This window comes from Lepeophtheirus salmonis, chromosome 7 (assembly GCF_016086655.4).
Source record: "Lepeophtheirus salmonis chromosome 7, UVic_Lsal_1.4, whole genome shotgun sequence".
In the NCBI taxonomy this organism is placed as follows: Eukaryota; Metazoa; Arthropoda; class Copepoda; order Siphonostomatoida; family Caligidae; genus Lepeophtheirus; species Lepeophtheirus salmonis.
Genome location: NC_052137.2, coordinates 36,380,085 through 36,398,511, shown reverse-complemented (window position 1 = coordinate 36,398,511; position 18,427 = coordinate 36,380,085). Strand labels below are relative to the sequence as shown.

The 18,427-nt window shown below is 32.0% G+C and overlaps 1 long non-coding RNA gene across 1 annotated transcript in view; it reads left to right on the top strand.

The window, feature by feature from the left end:
• LOC121121852 (uncharacterized) overlaps positions 1 to 15,488 on the top strand; it is a 33,060-nt gene extending 17,572 nt beyond the window's left edge. The window contains exons 2-3 of the long non-coding RNA XR_005865598.2: positions 6,099 to 6,148; positions 15,057 to 15,488. This is a non-coding gene — a long non-coding RNA (uncharacterized lncRNA). The remainder of the gene's footprint in view (positions 1 to 6,098; positions 6,149 to 15,056) is intronic.
• The last annotated feature ends 2,939 nt before the right edge of the window (positions 15,489 to 18,427 follow it).

The following is an 18,427-nucleotide window of genomic DNA, read 5'->3' as shown; positions in this document are numbered from 1 at the left end:
TGGTATGAACCAGAGTCTTATGTTCACCTCCAGCTCTTCCAGCTCTTTGCATCACAGCAAGGACACTCTGCCTTTTGCCCAATTACTTCCGTGATGGACACCATTTTTTTAAATGAGGCCAAACACTTCTTGCTAGCTGCAAAAGCTCCAAACAATGTCCCTCCTGCGCAGGCGCTCAAAGTTTGTTGTTAAACAAAGGCCGCAAACTATATATATAATGTAAATATAATATTCCTTACCAACTTGCTCATATTACGAGCCCTACTTTCCTTTTATTTAATATGGAGGAGTAGAAATGTATATGGTTATATATGGATATGCATATAATTTCATCGAATTATTTTCTAATTATATCCCTAACGAATAATAATAGTAATTAAAAATTACATGCAAACATTGAATATTTCTTTAATTATAAAAATGCTTGAAGTATTTTTATTTCTCATCTATTTTTAACTCGTGTAGAATATATATATATATTAACCACTTCTTTTTTCGTTCATTATATTAAAATTGTTTAGTTACAAATCTCAAGACTTGAGGCAACATTATTTTGAGAAAGCACCAAGTATCAAAATACCCAAGTTAGGTTTATGGGGACGTCACCAATCAAAACTTGAAATATGTACCATCTCAATGAAATCATTTGTTTGTTTTATAAAACTTGCTTTAATCCTTTTTGAGAGTTATGTATGCGCAACCTGTATAATTCATCCTTGAAAGAAGTTGTTGATGGAGGCAGGCAAGATCTTAAAGATGCCTTGCCAAGATAGAAAAAGGACCTCGTGGACACCAAAGCAAGTCAAAGCTATGAAAAATAAGTTTTGCCGGAATCAAGTATGCTTCATGAAAAAAATCAAAAAATTGGGAGGCATTGGAATTTTGCCCAAATATTTGTGACTGATATTGTTCTAAACAATTTTCTTTTCTTTTTTTTCGAAAATACATTCCTTGCTTGATGTTTTTTTTTTCCTTGGAAGCTTTTTTTAAGTCTTAGATTGCCCCAATATACCATGTATATTGATAGTTTCTACAGAATTGGAGAAGAACAATAACTCTCCTCCAACGTCTGCAGAGTGGGCCCCAGAACTTTCCGTAAATGAAGAAATTAACAAATACGGGATTTTTTTGGTAACCAGAAAGGAAAACTCAAAGCCAATTTGTGATATGTTTGAATTCTATATTTGTTTATAATGTCCTAATTCCTTCTTTAATAGTAATAACAACCTCAACACACCGTCTAAGAGATTGACAGCTTGTGAAGAAGAAGCTCGTGCCCATGGCGTACCACACCGTCATGATGACAGCTTGGAGCGAATCCAAATTTAGATGATAGGTAAAGTAGACATTCTTCTCCAAGACACCTCAAATAGCAAAGTCCAAAGGTTTAATGTCAGGACTGGAGGAGGTCTATGTGGAGGCATACAGAAAGTTTCCGTTGCTGCAGAAGTTTTGTCTCTTCTTGGATGTATGGGGCTTTAATGGACTACTTGATATTGTAGGAAGTAAGCTATATGAACTATATGTCAACGATCTTTGCATCCTTCTTGGCACTGACATTGGCACGGAGGAAATGGCACAGGTTTTGCCTTTTTGTTGTTGGTCCTACGTTTCAACACTTAGAGACATGGTATAAAAATAAAACTTGTATAATTTTTTTCCACTATCTCTTGGTTCCATAATGAGACATCGTCATTAAAATAAGGCTGATGAAATTTTAATTAAAGGCTACTGCAAGTTATGGGTCCTTATTATTATTGAATGAGTCTTGTCTAAGTTAATTTATTTAATAAAAACAATAACGAATCTCTCATAACTCGAGCAAAAACTGTAAGGTTTTCATGTGGATTTTTTAGTAGTGGTGTCTCACATTCTCCAAGGAGTCTGAACATACTGCTATGCATTCAAGTTCTTGCTTTAAAAATATCATTAAATATCGCAAAATACCTATTAATCCGAAGGATGCTCATGGTACATCAATTCTCCTAAAGTAAATATTATTATAGAACTTCCTTCCATATTTGGTATTTCGAAGTTTTGTCCGGGCTCCATTAGTTTCAGATTAAATTAATATTCAGTTGTTTATTTCTTTTGTAATTATAGCATCAAAATTTATTTAATTCCTCCTACTTTGTGGGCGGAAAGGAATAAATTAGCAATATAGTTTCAAAGAATGAAATAAAGTTGATTATAAAAGTTTGTTTTTGATAGAAAATATAGAGAACATTACGACAATATCCCACTAACACAAAAATTTTCATTTTATCCTTTGTTAGCTGTCTATTATTTTTCCTAATATTATATTTGTTTGTTTGTGCAGCTCCTGGATACACCCATCCCACCACACCAGAACTCAATCTGGTGTCAGTCGAAAGAGGTTCATCTATGAGTTTCTAACTATATCATTACAAAAATTATAATTACATTACATATTTAAAATCCTTAATAGTTGCTACTCCATTGTTCTTTTCTTTTTCACAGACTCCATAGAAAGTTAGTCATTTCTTGCATTGTATCAATATTTAAGGCATTGAACTCCATAGAGAAGCCGTTCTTCGAATATTTGTGATTTTTTTAAATTTATTTATATCATATGAGTTAATTAATTTATTTCTTTGGACTACTTACAAGTTCAACAACCTCGTTCCTTCTTTTTGACTTTCTTCAAAATTTCAAAATCATATGAAAATTTAATTTTTGTAAACAGCTTTGGATTTTTGAATTTTTTTTCCAAAAAAAAATAATTTTTAGTGAATATCAGTAAATTTGGAATTTTTTTTAAATAAATTTTTTAAGAGCAGCTTGTGATTTTTGAATTTTTTTTTTTTTTAAACTAGTAATTTGTCTATAACTGTGGATTTTTAAAAAAAAATCAAAAAAACTGATTTTATGTGGGCAGCTATGGATTTTATCTATTTTATAGATTTATCTTTTTTCATAGTTTTTGCATGTAAATGTTTTGTCTTACCCCTGATTAATACTACTCAACTCGGTGTTATTAACTTTTTTTTTCTTCCTCGTTACTTTGCTCTCTTTTCCTTTGCACATTGTTGTTACATCTCCCCTCAGTTAGAGTCTCACCAACCTTGATTTTTTCATGGTGATGATAGTTTGAAACTAATTCTATCTCTGTGTTATTGGTCTTAACATTCTCTTCGCATACACTGATTTGAGTATCGTTCCCATTTTCTATTCCTTTTTCTACATTATTTTGGTCTTCAGTCTTTCCATTGATTATTTCTTCATTGGGGATATTTTCCATGAATTAATTATATTCATTAGTTTGAACTCTTTTTTTAAATCTATCTTGTTTAATCTTTGTAACCTTTCCCCTCTTGATTATACTTCGTCTTGTCATGTCCAAAATTAAAGCCAATGGAACATTACTTGATGGCATTTGCAAATTCCATATGAAAGATTCTACTGTTTATAGGAAGGAATGTTGGAAGGTTTTTAGGTGAGCCCTTAACTAAGACATTTAATGAAAAGCTCAGTTGTTTTTGAAGATGGGGAAATTGTTTCAAAATTGAGGAACTTCTAAGCTCCATTATCTCTTTAGGCTTATGCTCAGCTACTTTAATTCATTCAAATTGAAAAAAAGAGCTAAAAGATAAGCAACTTTATCTTAAGATACCGTGCCCCAGGCCTTCTTCCATCTAATATTGAAGTTTCTGTCTCTTTGCATTACGTCAGTAAAATCTCGACACTCTATTTTTGATTGAAGGGATTGCCTTCTTTGTCTTTTAACCCTGCTGTGAGAGAGAACAAATTATTTTACCCAGAAGACTGAGGGATTAGAATTATTTCAGGGTTATATTTCAGGAGACAGATCTAAAATCCATTAGATTCAGACATAAAGTATCCCTTGCAATTACAGCAACGTCTTCTAAATTCATATGTTGGTAGGTTATTCTTCTAGGACTGTTTGTATTACTTACAAATAGTGAGCTCTTAATGAAACCACTCTCAGAATTTTTGAGGATGTAGATTCCATCCCGCTTAAATGCCTGAGAGACAGGAAAATAGGAGGAGTAGTTTTGTTTTATTGATTTTTTTTTCCTTCCAACAATCTCAGACTAAGAACAGACAAACAACTTTCCTTCTCTTTAGCTGTGGGAGTATCACGAGATGACTTTGATGCAGTGTCTCTCAAAAATTTGGATTAAAACAAGACACAATACATCGGCTAATTATTCTCAATTATTAGACATTTCTTCTTTTATAGTGAGGAGATTGAGATTGGAAAGGAAATTGCGCTCGGGAGAAATTATTCCTTTGAACTGAATATGCGTAGGTTCGCGCCTCTGTCGTTCCTATAGAAGGAAATATACTATATATAAATGTACTTTAAAGACAATGCCCATGCCAGATAGAGTAATTGTAATACTATAATGGTTACTTATACATAGTCAGTACATCTCAATCTCACCAATTAAAGGAACATTTAAAAAAATTTAGAAAAAGACTGCTTAACAAAAGGTAATTTGTGTTCAACCAATTAAATTTAAGATCACTGATAAGTGAAAATTAGTAAATAAATTGACAGCTGACGAAAAATTATATTCTAAATTTTCATTTGAACCGGAATACTATCAAATACATATTTTTATCAATATGTTTAATTTAAAAAACAGATTTATTTACAACAAAATGTTTGATGAACAATCATTAGTTAAGTTGAAGTTTGACCCTCTTTCTACTGGTATAACGCGATGGCCCTTAATGGATCATTTAGGGACACCACTAAATTTTTCATCACAACGTTGAACATTTTCTGTCAATTTCCGGAATATATAAGTATAAAAACAGCAAGATGGAACAAATGGCGCTCAGGAGAAGTTATTTTTTTCAACTTCATTTGAGTAGGTTCGATTCACGGTCACTCCTAGAGAATGAAATATACATCATGTATACCAAATCCTAGGTCCGATGGAGTAATTGTAATACTTAGAGTTGATATATTTGGTAGTAAAAACTAAATTTAGAAAATGGAAAAGGAAAAAGGGTTGTTGAGTGTGCTCTTTTTTTAGTTTTGTTCTTTTTCTATAGGGGTTCTGTTGGTGTTAAATTATCCTTCTGAAGTAATCATTATAGCCAATCTTTGGTGTAAATTGTTGTAAAAAATGCATAATGAATTAAATATATGTAAATTTAAATATAATTATAATATTTTCCCTACACAAATAGCATTCTAAATGTAGAAGTGGCTCCTCTTTATAGTAGTAATTCAAAAATTCATATAACAGATAGCTGATATATCTTGCTCCGTCCTTCTTCTCGTCCTCTTTTTTTCCTCACCAAAAACGTCAACTCTAGCAATACTATAATTATGTACTTATACTTAATTAGTGTAACTCCATCTGACCATTTAAAGGAACATTGATTCTTTGAACTCGATTTAGCTAGATTTTAATCTATGATTAATTAATTATCAGCTATTAAATGAAGAATTGGCAAACTACCTTTAAAATGATATTTGTTTGATGTTTATGACAAACTCTTGAAAAAGTTAGTACTTTTTCTTACTTTTTTTATATAAAAATTAATTATGATAGATCGAAATATTGCTTGAATAGGAGACATTATTTATTTTATATGTGGTTTTTTTTTCCAGGTATTAATATTATTTAATAAGTATATCATGGATGTAATAAAGTCTTTCACCATAGACTATAAATCGTGTATTTTCCTTTAAAATATGTATGTCTATGTATATATATATATATTAGAGTGTCGGAATTTGACGTTGTTATCTTATGGTAAAGGACATTTGTTCCATCATAACGATATGAAAAAGGGTTTTTTGCTTCTCTTCTTCTTCTTTGGGTGACAAAATGAAGAAGAAGGGAAAAAACCCTATTATATATTATTATGAAAAAAAATGTCTTTGATAAATTATGATATATTAGACTCTGTAAATAATGACATAAACACACACCGAATATTTGTTGTCACCTCTAAGTAGTGATGGGTAATGTGAGCAATGAACATATATTGTAGAATTTACACCAACCATGCATCCATTATGACACTTCTCTTATATCATATTTCTTCTTATCTTTGTTCCATGTCCCATCATCATATTTGACCTGGACCAGAAGACGGATTGAGTTTGAAGATAAGACCATCTCAAATCATAGTTTTGAAAGTAAGAACTAATTTTATGGATAACGAATATCATTTCACCTTATTTTTTCTATAAAATTGAGAGCAGAACAGGATGCTAAAAAATAAACAATGAAAGGTTGCACAATTATGTCATCAGTAATTGACGTCATTTTTATAAAATTGTCATTCATTGGTTCACATAGAAATCTGGTGTGTTAGCACAAAAAACAATCTTGAACATAAATCATAAAAAAAAACCTTTCCGTCTTTTTTTAAACATTATGAAAGCAATATTTAATGGCCATATTTATACTGATAATAGACTTTGTATTTAAATTTCTGATATGATTGAATATATCCAGTAATGTTGAATCTAATTTAAAACCCTTTATTTTTTTTATGAGACTTAATTTGAACCTGATGAGGATTTTTAATTGCAAAAAAAAAAAAAAAAAAAAAATTGCAGCGCCTGTAAATCATTAATCACAATAATTTGCTGATAGAAATGGATAACAATTAGTCAAAAAATATAAATGTAGGGGGGTATTAGAAGAAAATACTCTTTAAAAATGAAAAATGAATTACTCAAAAGCTTAAAGACCCGAAGATTCATTCAGCACTGAAAAAAACTCTTTCAAATTATTATATTTTTTTTTTCTGTGGCATTTTCGTATACGCACAAAATATAAGCACATCTTGGAAATTACCATTAATGTAGAAATCCGTAGTGTTTTTTTACTGTTTTTTTTTCACGTAGATTTCATAAATGTAATTTTAAAGAAAAGATAGAATGACCCTAAGCTACATCAATTTCACATTGAAAATAATAGAAAATGCAGTTTTTTCTATATTTCAGAAGCTTAAAGAGCCCAAGATTTATTCATCACTGAGCAAAACTCTTTCAAGTTAAGGTTTTTTTTCTGTGGTATTTTATATATTTTTTTTCTGAATTGGATCGTCTAACATAAAATACAAGCACATCTCCGAAATTACCATTTTTATTGAAAATAAATAAGTTTATTGTCAAACATATATCTAATTTTTTATATTACCTAAAATTACCTAAAAGCTTTTTATTCCCCATAAAGTATTAAAACATTTCAAAATTAAAATCCAAGTAACTCAAAAACTTAATTACTTATTCGTATATAAGGTTTCAATATTCAGATAAATTTCAGATAAAAAATATATAGGTATGTTTGATATTAAAAAAAAACATGAGAACAAGATGAGTAGATAATCGATAATGTATTATCATACATAAGTTGTAGGTGACATAAAATGTTTACTCTGTATTTTTTCATGCTTACCACCTGTGTGGTACTATACTAAAAATCTAGGGTATTTTTTAAGTCGTCAGGTATTTTTTTTTTTTTTTTTTAACTGGTAATCTGGAGAATTATTTTTTCTTTCCTTAGCCATTTTCATTAATATTTAACTCCTGAATAGTCAATTTTCTTTTCTACTGCATTCAATTATATTCAAAACTTAATTTAAAATTCGTGTGTGCTCATAAAAGACGGAGAGTGGCTTGAGGACTTGTTGCAGAGTTATAATTGTATGTCCTTGTTGAACTCGGAGTAGAATTGAGGATCGACATCGGAGTACTTCTTGTCAATGTCCTTGTTTATTTCTTTCATTCTCTCGTCACAATTGATTATACCTGCTCTAATGAAACGTCAAGACAAATAAGCTGCTCTCCTCAAAAAAACATTCTTCAAATTGGCAGGGTTACCATTTTGATTTTCGGTTTATTTTTTTAATAAGCCCGAAATAAAAATGGTAACCCTGCCAATTTGAAGAGTGGTTTTTTTTTGCAGTGGAATGTGGAACGTAATGTGGAAATAAAGGAGGAATATTGTTTATAAAGAGTAACGGATCCGGGATCATGACTCTACTTTGAAAGGACTCATAGACTAGGGATACTTTATTCATACTCATGATCTTAGTTCAGGCTTGAAGAAATATATGAAACTCCATCAATAGAACGAAAGTAATGTTTCAACCAAAGTTAGAGCCTAAATTAAAATAATATAATTTTTTTTGTTTAAATTACTTAAACTCGAGATGTCTTAAAGAGATAACTATTTTTTTATGAAAAGATGCAAAATATAATCAATAATATTTTTTATCTCATATTTGTGGATTATTAGTTGATTAAATAATAGATTCTTGGCAATTCTGCAAAGGTCTTAAAAATGTTGGTTTTCCCAGAACAAATCCGGTTCCATCTATTTGATTTGAATAAATTGGAGCAATTTAGAACTCTTGTACAATATTGATTATGATGTTATAAAGTTTAGCTCTCGAAAATTATTATCAGTTGAGTTTTAAATAATTTTGCAAATTTCAAATTATGAAAATGAACTGAAAAAATCGTTTTTTGTTCGTATGTTGAAAATTGAAGCCATTAACTGATTTTTATAAATTTCACCAATAAAAAATCCAGACTTAAATTTTAGTAAGTTTAATTGTATAACGCACATTCCTCCCTACCCCAAGGTATGATGGCAATGGACTGTATTTCCAAGAAAACTTTAGAATATATCCTCAAGAAAAAACAATGCCCACCACAAACCTAATTTCTGTTTGCCACACATTGTAAAAAAGGAAATTATGTTGCTACAACCTGTATATAGATTTCCCTGGCTATAAAAAAATCATACAGATGGAAAGTATATACTTCTTGATTTTTATATTTTAAATAACGATTTGATGTGTTATTATATATTAATTCCACATAGCTTATGTAGGAGAAATGAGAACAACCCACTTTCCTACATGTACTCAATTCATCTCAACATTAAAGCTCTTAAATATCCTCAAAGAAACCCCATTAACCATCTTCATTACATTAATTTATTCCAATATGAAGTCAAAAGAAGTCTCTTTTTTATATAATTCAATTTAAATGAGCTATGTATTTTCTAAAATCCAGAGAGATTTTTCTTTTTCTAATATTAGAACTTAACTACTATTCATATTAAAAACACACATTCGAAAGCTTTTTTAAATGTCTTTAAATGAGTATGTCATTAAAATATGTAATTCCTTTTGAAGAATTTTTTATTTTTTGTTCAGGAGTTGTTGTTTTTTTCTGATGCTCTCATCATCATCTACTGGTTGTCCAAAAAGTCTTGGAATGTTATTCAAATGGAAATTTAAGAGTTTATCTATGCATATATTTTTTTTTTAATATACATCCGGTTAGAACTTTTTGGTGTGATAGTTTTAGAAGTGAGGTTAGCTGTTTAGTTCAAATTAAATACTCTTTAAATGGAAAATACATTGGAGGTTGCTGTTTTATGAACATACTCACAGTCAGCAACCAGACGATTTGAAGGGTCAAGAAATGATTTTCTCTGACAGGACCCCGTTTTCCCAGGATTTATCAAGGGTTTTATATTTATCATTTTGCTTGTTAATAATAGAATCAACAGTGAAGGTTTTTTCATCAATGTAGAAAATGACCCTCTTTCCATGATGTTTAAGCCCATTCAGGATGCATTTATAGTGCTGAAGACGGGCAGTTTTTTGTGAAGCCTTAGGGACTTACCACCAGCAATTTTATACGTTTCTTGACATGTGGACTTGACAATGGTTTTTTTTCTTGAGTAGCTCAGTCATTTCTATTCTTGGATTGGCTTCAAAAGCCTCTTGAGCAGCTTTCGGAGTTACTTTGGTTAATTGACCACTTTGAGCTTTGTCTTCAATGTTATCTCCAGCTTCAAGTTGGTTCCTGACTCTCCAGATCCGTCTGATTCCTGACTGAGAGTATTTTCATGATGTTGGTGTGACTTGTTTGGGCTATAATGGCAAATTCCTTTCTTTTGGATTCCATTTCCCCATTAAGAGTATTTTATCTGACCTAAACAGCTGATTTCACTTCTAAAACTATCGTGCCATAATGACCTAATCGTATTTTTCAAAAAAAAAAAAAAAAAAAAGCCTACGAAACCTCATAAATTTTCATTTTAAAAACACTCCAAACTTTGTTAACACAGTATATTCCTATATCATTGAGAACCTTGGGAATAAATTTATAACAAAAAACCTTTAGATGAAGTCTTTGTAAGCCCTTACATTACCTTAAAATACCCCCCTTCAAAAACACAATCTTTACATCATACAGCAAATCTACAAACATAGTTCAAGATAAGTTTGACCTTCAAAGGATTACGATACATTTCAGAGCGGAATGAAAAAAAAGAAGGAGAATAGAGGGATTTAGTTTGATTTTAGCATCTAATGAAGGATTTACAATAAGATAAAAGGGTTTTTATTTGTATATAATACATAGGTATTATCAATAATTACTTTGCTTTGTGTTGTTGGAAAAGCAAAAAGAGAACACATTTTTTAACAAAAAAATGTATAAATATTATAGTCAAATTACATTTAATCTATACTCATGGATTTTTATGTTAACTCAAGATATAGAAGTTTGTAAAAATAAATGATCTTTGTTGTTACTCCTCGATAAAAAAAATTTTACGTTACAAACCAATGTTCAAAATTGATATAATCAACTAAGAATATATACAGACACAGTAAGAGGCTATTAAATTTTGCAAGGTCAAGGTCAAAGTTTAAGGTAGCACATAACGTTGAAAATACATAATCAACCATGAATTTTGAACATATTGAGGTAGAGAGCTCAAATTCGTGTCCTTATGTATAAAGTGTTGGAGCCAAATTTCCGTGTCGACTTAATCACATTCTAATGTATTTTTTTATTAAGATTTTTGTATTTTGTTTTTAAATTATGTGATTTCATCACAAATAATCCTGTTTTGATGCAGTTTTGGTTTTGAATTGACCATCAAATGAGTGAGCAGGAGGCAAAAAGGCCTCGAAAATCAAACTTTGTTTGATTTACGAAGTGTAGCACAAAAAGACAATGTTGCCATCGTTGGGGTGATGTGAGGACCGTCTGCAATATCCTGGATGCCAAAAACATTTGTATAGGCACGCCCAGAGTTCCAGGAATTGGAATTCTGCTCCCAAAACATTGTTGATTTCATATATACATGACTTGAATCCCCTTGATTACTTTTTGTGGGGTGCCATCGAGGGCATCCCAAATGAATCCTGCACCGAAATAGTGATGACTTGTCATCTCAAAGATCTGGGCCAACCACCCTAAGGACAAAATTGGCAAAGCTTGCATCTTCTTTAGTCACCGTATTGAGGTTGTCATTGATTTTAATGAAGACCATATTGTATAAGATGTAGCCTCTGAGATAAATATATATTTCTAAATCAGTTAATAAAATTTTGAGTGTTTGAACCAATATTTTTTTGTTTTTGTTAACTTGAAAAATTTGCTTCTGCACCCTGTAGGTTCAATAAAGGTCATCCAATCCACAAAAAGATAAAACCTAGGAAAAATAACAATAGTTGTAGGTTTTACACTACCAAGTACCCATTCTAGTTTCCCATTAAAATGATCAAACTTTTTATCCATATACGGAGAAATTGATCTATAAAAATATGCATTACATTCGAACTTTGCTAATTTTTTTCATAGCTCATCAAATTTGTATATGCTGAATACAAAATTGAAAAAAGATTTTTTTTTTTAAATTTACAAAATGAATGTTGAGTTAATTTTTGAACAGTTTCTCTTATTTTTCAATGTTTGACAACAACATTTGAAGAGTTTACTTTTAAAAGTTTTAAAACTACAATATATATTATGTATGTGTAAATGGGAAGGGTAAGGAATCTAGGTAAAAGTCCATTCCAAAGCTTAGAAATGGGACCCACTAAAGTTTTCATCTCTCACGAAGGGTTGATATTTGCCCTTACACCATCACTAAACTAAACTTTTATTTTCTAAAAAGAAGTGATTTTGCAGCTATATATATATTATTTTTTTTAGAGAGAGAGATGGAACAAAATCAATAAACGCCGCCCTTATCACAGAAGATAACAAATTATCATAATGCGGGAGGCATAATATATGTTCCCCTGCGTGAGCGGAAAACTTTCCTGGAGAAAATTGCTATCGAGGAAAATTTTGTTCAAACTTCATGATGAATGATAACACATTATAAATTACCTTAATATTATTTATGACAAATATCTGAACATATTTGTTTGTTCCATCTCCCAAAGGAAGTACCTTTAAGTTTGAATAATATAATTGCAATATAGGAGGAGGAGAGGAGGAGGATAAATAGCTTAGGGCCTCTTCATGTATGGCTGAAAACAGGGTGAATTTTGGGGGTGGTTTTTAAGGATCCAGGGGTACCCCCAAGTACCCCGCGAAACCATAGGGTTTTGAACTTTTTTTTGTATTAGAGGGATTCCTTGAATATATTGGATGAATTGGGGTTTGGTTTTAAAGATCCAGGGGTAACCACAAGTACTCTGCGCAGCCCAGGGGCTTGAAACATTTTTTATGTATTAAAGATGTTTCATGGATATACCGGATGAATTAGCAGTGGTTTTTAGCAACACCAGGGACAAGCCGAGGGTGAAGGGTATTCCACCATATTTTAAGAAGCCCTAAGCTATTTATCCCGCTCCCTTCTTAACAATTCCCTTTCTCCATTTCTTTGAAGATTTGATTGAATTTAAAAATTGCAAGGAAATGGTGCTACAATAATATTATATTACAGGGTGTCCACGATAAATTGGAACTATCTTAAAATTCAACCTACTTGATAAAAATGGACTTTGGAGTGTATTTGTTATGATGAAAAAGTTAGACATGATATTACACAATAAATTTATTCAACATATCCTCCCTCAGCACTCACCATCTCCTCCATCCTTCCCCTAAAGGATTTGCATGCCCTGATGACTTCCGCGGAATCGACAGCATTCCACTCCCTCGTAATGGAGCCCTTCAGGGCCGCGATGCTCTTGTGGCTGACCTTGCACACCTCCCTCTCCAACTTTCCCTACCAGTAGTAATCACACGGATTGAGGTCGGGTGAGTTGGAGGGCCAGGTGTTGCGATCCCAGAAAGTGATGTCCTGGGAGTTGAAGACGTTAGTGGTCCTCATGGCGATGTGTGCGGGCGCTGAGTCTTGTTGTTATATCAACTCCCTCCCAGCGGCCGTATCCTTCATCCAGGGGATGACAAACTCCTCCATGACTTCGCATTACCTTATCGCGTTAACCTTTTCCTTGGGATTGAAGAAAAAAAGAGGCATCACCTCACCGGTGCTGCAGATGACACCCAGGGTCATCATGGAAGCCGGGAACTTTGTGGTGAAGACTGCAGGGACCTCTTCTCTCTCCTTGGCAAGCCACCTGTCATTCTGTACGGTGTAGCTTCTGTCGACAGTCCAGTTCTTCTCGTCGGAGAAGAAAATGATTCTTCCTCCATGGCTCTTCAGGTCATCTAGGAGACGCTTACCGTTGGTGAGACAGGTGGCCTTCATGGATGCCGTGAGGATGTGTTGTTTGGCCATTCGGTATGACCTGTACCTGAGGTCCTCATTCACAGCCTTGGAGACCAGCTGTTTGCTCACTCCACGGTCCTGGACAAGGAAGTCCCCGACGAAGCCTTGATGGACTTCCGGAGGCCTTCAAGGAAGCGGGGAGTGCGGATTCGGCCACTTCTCATGCTGTGGGCCTTGTTGCAGACCTTCCCCTCAACCTCCCAGGCATTGAAGACCCGCTACACCGTGGTCTTGGGGTAGTTAAGAAGCTTGTAGATAGCAGAGGGCTTGTTTCCTGCACGAGCCAGTTCGAGGATGGCATCTCTCCTTGCTTGTTCCATGATGACTATTGTTTGTTGTCAAAACAGTTGTGGTGGAAGTTATAATGTATTGTTCACGCAACCTTTTATATTAGTATGATTTAACCCCGAATATCCACATTATGGATCTGGATGAAGTTTAAAGTATTTCCAATTTATCGTGGACACCCTGTATATTATTATTCATCATGCAGTTTGAACAAATTACGGGCAATTTTCTCCAGGGCAATCTGCCATGGGCAATTTCCCTCAGTCAGTTATCCTAAGTACCGTGTTCCCGGTATGTAAATATATAATAAACAGAAAATGAACCTGGTCATTGTGACAATTTGAAGAATTTTTGGTAAGAGAGCAGCTTAGCTGTCATAACGTATTCATAACAGCTGTGAGAGGAAGGAAATAAATACAAATCCTACTCTGTTTATATCGAGGACATATAGGAGGGAGTTACTCTGATGTCGATCCTTAATTATCCAACAAAGGCTTACAGTAATGACTCCCGAGTAAAGCTTCTTTGCCACTCCTCGTCTTTCATGAATGCACACATTAGTAATTACTTTATACTTAGATTGTATATCCTCAAGAATTAAACAATTATGATGACAGCTTTTGAAAATATTTTTTTGTTCAAATTACAAACTAGAAAAAGCTGCATCCACTTTCTAGGACATGTTTTATACACCTCTAATTATATTATACATATATACAATGCAAAATTCTTTAAGGGTGATATTGACCAATTGTAGTTTTAATTTAGTGATACTCCGTCTTGACTAGAATAGTAATGTTATTTTTTTTTTCTTACATTGATAATTATCCTATTTGTTTGGTGAGTATTTTATCACAAATATATTTTCAATTAAGTTCTGTAATTTAACTACGATCGTATTGTTTTTCTGTATTCTATATCTTTATTTTCTTTTATTCCATATGTTTTTTACTCAACATATAATTACATGCTGGCTTTCAACAATATATGAAAAAAAGCCACGCCTAATGGCTAAGAAAGAAAAATATAGGATATTTGCTTGTTTAAAATGGAAACAATTTATTTTCTCACATAAATAAGAGCTATTCTACCAAAAAATGATACAATTCAGCGCGATGTTCGAGTGATATTAACTTTTGGTGTTTTTTTTTTGTCAATTTGAAATGAAATGATCCAAATACTTTTACAAAAAAATATTTATTATTTATACAATTAATACTGATCATCTCCACATTTTAAAAGGTATCAGCCCCAAGAAGGAAATCAAGCGGTCACATTCCCAAGAGCCCAAGAGCTTGAACATCTCTTCACCTCTCTTTTCTGTAACTTCTATGCCTTTAAACAAAAGACAAGTCATACAGAGAGTAGACCGGCTACGAATATCCTCACCGTCTGCTGAGAGAATGGATAAGGATGTCCTTTCTAGACAAGAAGATCTTGTGCCCCAAAGCATTTCCTCCAAGAAAATTGATTCATCTCGTAAAATGGAGGTTATCCTTAAGTGCAAAAGTATATAATTCCACATATTTTATTCTTTAGATTCTATTTATTTTAATTATGTTTCTGAAATTTATTTTTATTCATTAACAAAATGTACAACCTGCGTTTTTTTTATTCCTTTTCCCTATTTAGCTGCAAAATGAGTTCTTTGAGTGTAATAAACAATTAATTGTATCCTCTCGTTATACTTTTATTCAATTTAATTAAGAAGGGGAGTTGTTAAATGTGTCTTGAAATTAGGTACATTTGTCTATTCAGAGGTATATTCGAGTAGCATGAATACATTATTATTTTCTTTTTTAGAGCAGTATTTTGGTAAAGTAATTAATTTGAAGATATAAAGAGGTTTAAAGACTTAGTAAGAAATAGACTTTATAATGTATTTTGGTCTCCCTAATTATGCAAAAATTGTTGATTGGCAAAATCAAATCAATATTCACATTCTATAAAGAAAAAAATGATAGTATATGTGATACGAACTATGAATCAATAGTATCTATGTAATTCAAAAATACTTAGAAATTTACAACAAATTATTATAACATGGATATTTCCTTTTCATCGCAAAATGAATCAAAGGGCTCAGATAAATATAGTTTTTAGATTCCTAGAAATTATATGAAGAGAAAGTCTTGATAGATGTACGTCTGTTGTCGTTGTCTTTATTTAGGAGTTAGAAAGTCATCATGGCTCAATAAAAGTAAGCTTGACTTTCGTAGGAAGGAGAATATATTTTTCACGAAGCTTTTTGAAATGACTGTTATAGAAAAAACTCTATTGAATCTATCTATCATCTGTTACTACTTGTCAAGGAGTAATTAATATTCTCTTGAAAAATCATGATCCACAACGATATGAGTAAACTTTTGAGCATTTGATTGGAATACAATTCAAACAGTTGATCAGTAATTCCATATGTTTTCTAGGAAAGGTTAACATTCTCAAAGATAAAAAGCCTGGAGGTTTTTTATCCTTAGCTGATCCATTTTTACAATACTCTACAGATTATTCATTACCATTATGAAAAATATATTGCAATTATTGGTCAATTATAACACATAATTAAATGAAGCCCACAAAAAATTTAAATAAAACGCTTCGAAGACCTTTAAAATAGGAATCATATCAACTAACAATTTTAAGTCAATCAGAAACCAGAAGGAAAAATATAGTCTTCTTCTACTTATGGCTCGATAGACTACTCTATGGGTCACATTTAACTAATTTGTAATACTGATAGTACTTATGTCTACGCCATGCAAAAAAATATATTAACCCTTGAATATTTTGAGTAAAAAAACTAAATAAATTTTCGAATAAGTTAAACGGGTTTGTGGTTTTTTTTTAGTTTTTACCTCTTTTAATTCTTTCTTTATTCAAGTCTAATGCAATAAAATGCAATATTCTTCGTTATTTTGCAAAATTTCGATGAAAAAGAAGCCAAAAATAATTAATTATGTGAATCAACGTAGCGCATAGACAACGCGCTTGGAAGAAATTATTCTTTCAAACTGAATGATTGTAGGTTCGCTCCCAGGCCACTCCTAGAGAAAGAAATATCTTTTATATATATGGATTTTAAACTATATTCCTACTCATAGTTTAGATGGAATAAACGTAATACTATAATGTTTATTTATACTTAATCTGTGCAAATCTATCTAACGAATTGAAAGATTATTTTAAAAGAATAATAATTGATAATAACTTTTAGAATATTCAAGAAAAACCCAGGACACAAAAAGTTATCTAAGAATTAAGATAAATAAAGAATTCTGATTTTTTTTACGAAATTAAAATTATTACTTTTATTTAATAAAGAGCTTGAAAGTACTGGATTAGCCGTACATTCTTTCAAACTTGATTGACATTGCCTTTCAACACCATTGATTAATATAATGCATGGATTTATTATTACCTTATAAATAGTTTTATATAAAATAAATATTATATCTTGATATATATTTTGTATTATTTTTTTGGCTAAGTACAATATTTTATGAAGGTATACACATTTTTAACACACATTTGAGTGTTAATATTCGTTTGTATTTATGTACAATATTAGAGTGGGTGGAAAATTCACAATTTTGAAATGGATGATTGGGGTATGGGGATATTTGGGATGCTATGAAAACGAACTAATCCATACTAAATTTCAGGTCGATTGAAGGTATTTTTGAGTAAATAATAAGGGGTTACAACATCGATCATACATGTACACGCAGTTTCTTCCAAGAACTTTGCCTATTATACATCTTCAAAACTCAAAAAATTTCACTCAGAAAATTTAGGAATGCCAATATGGGGTAACAAAAATTTATAGAAAAGAATAAAGATTAAGGCCCTAGTGGTGAGTTTCAAATACAGGATGATGACTCAAAATTAGAGTCCTCTTCAAGGCCGTCTAGCCTCAGTTCTAAAAGTCTGACAATTTGGTACTTGGCATCATTCGAAAGAAAAAAGCTACAATTTGATGGGTTTTTTTGTTTTTGTGCAATCAAAAATGTTTGAGAAACAAGAAAAACGGCAACGGATCTGAGATCTCCTCCGTACACAAGTTGACAAGTGGACGCAAGTGGATACCTCCCTACCTCTTCAATGCCAACCTAAAAATCAACACAGGCATATAATACAAGGTCCTCAGGTACCATGTCTTGCCATGGTTGAAGAGTACGTTCCCCAGAGAAAACTATGTGTTTCCCCAAGACGGCGCCCCGGAACACACGTACAAGAATGTGTAGTATTTCTGCAGAAAGAAAATATCAACCATCTGGCCTGCAAAGTTTTGGTATTCGTCCTCACCTGACGTGAGCCCCCTAGACTTCGCTATTTGTTGCGTCTTGGAGGGCAAGACAAGTAAGACTTCCTACACGAATGTCGGTGCCCTGAAGGCCATGATCACAGAGGAATTGAATAATTTGTCCTTTGACTTTATCAAGGGCAGCCGTGCTCCTGTTACGTCCTGTATTGAAGCCATCATTAATAATTGAGGCGGACAAATTGAATAAAAAGTATAGAAAATTGTTGAATTTTCAAAGGTTGCAATAAAATGACATAAAAGAAAATATGGAGAAGTGAAAACGGCTTTTAAAATTTTCTAATTTTAGAGT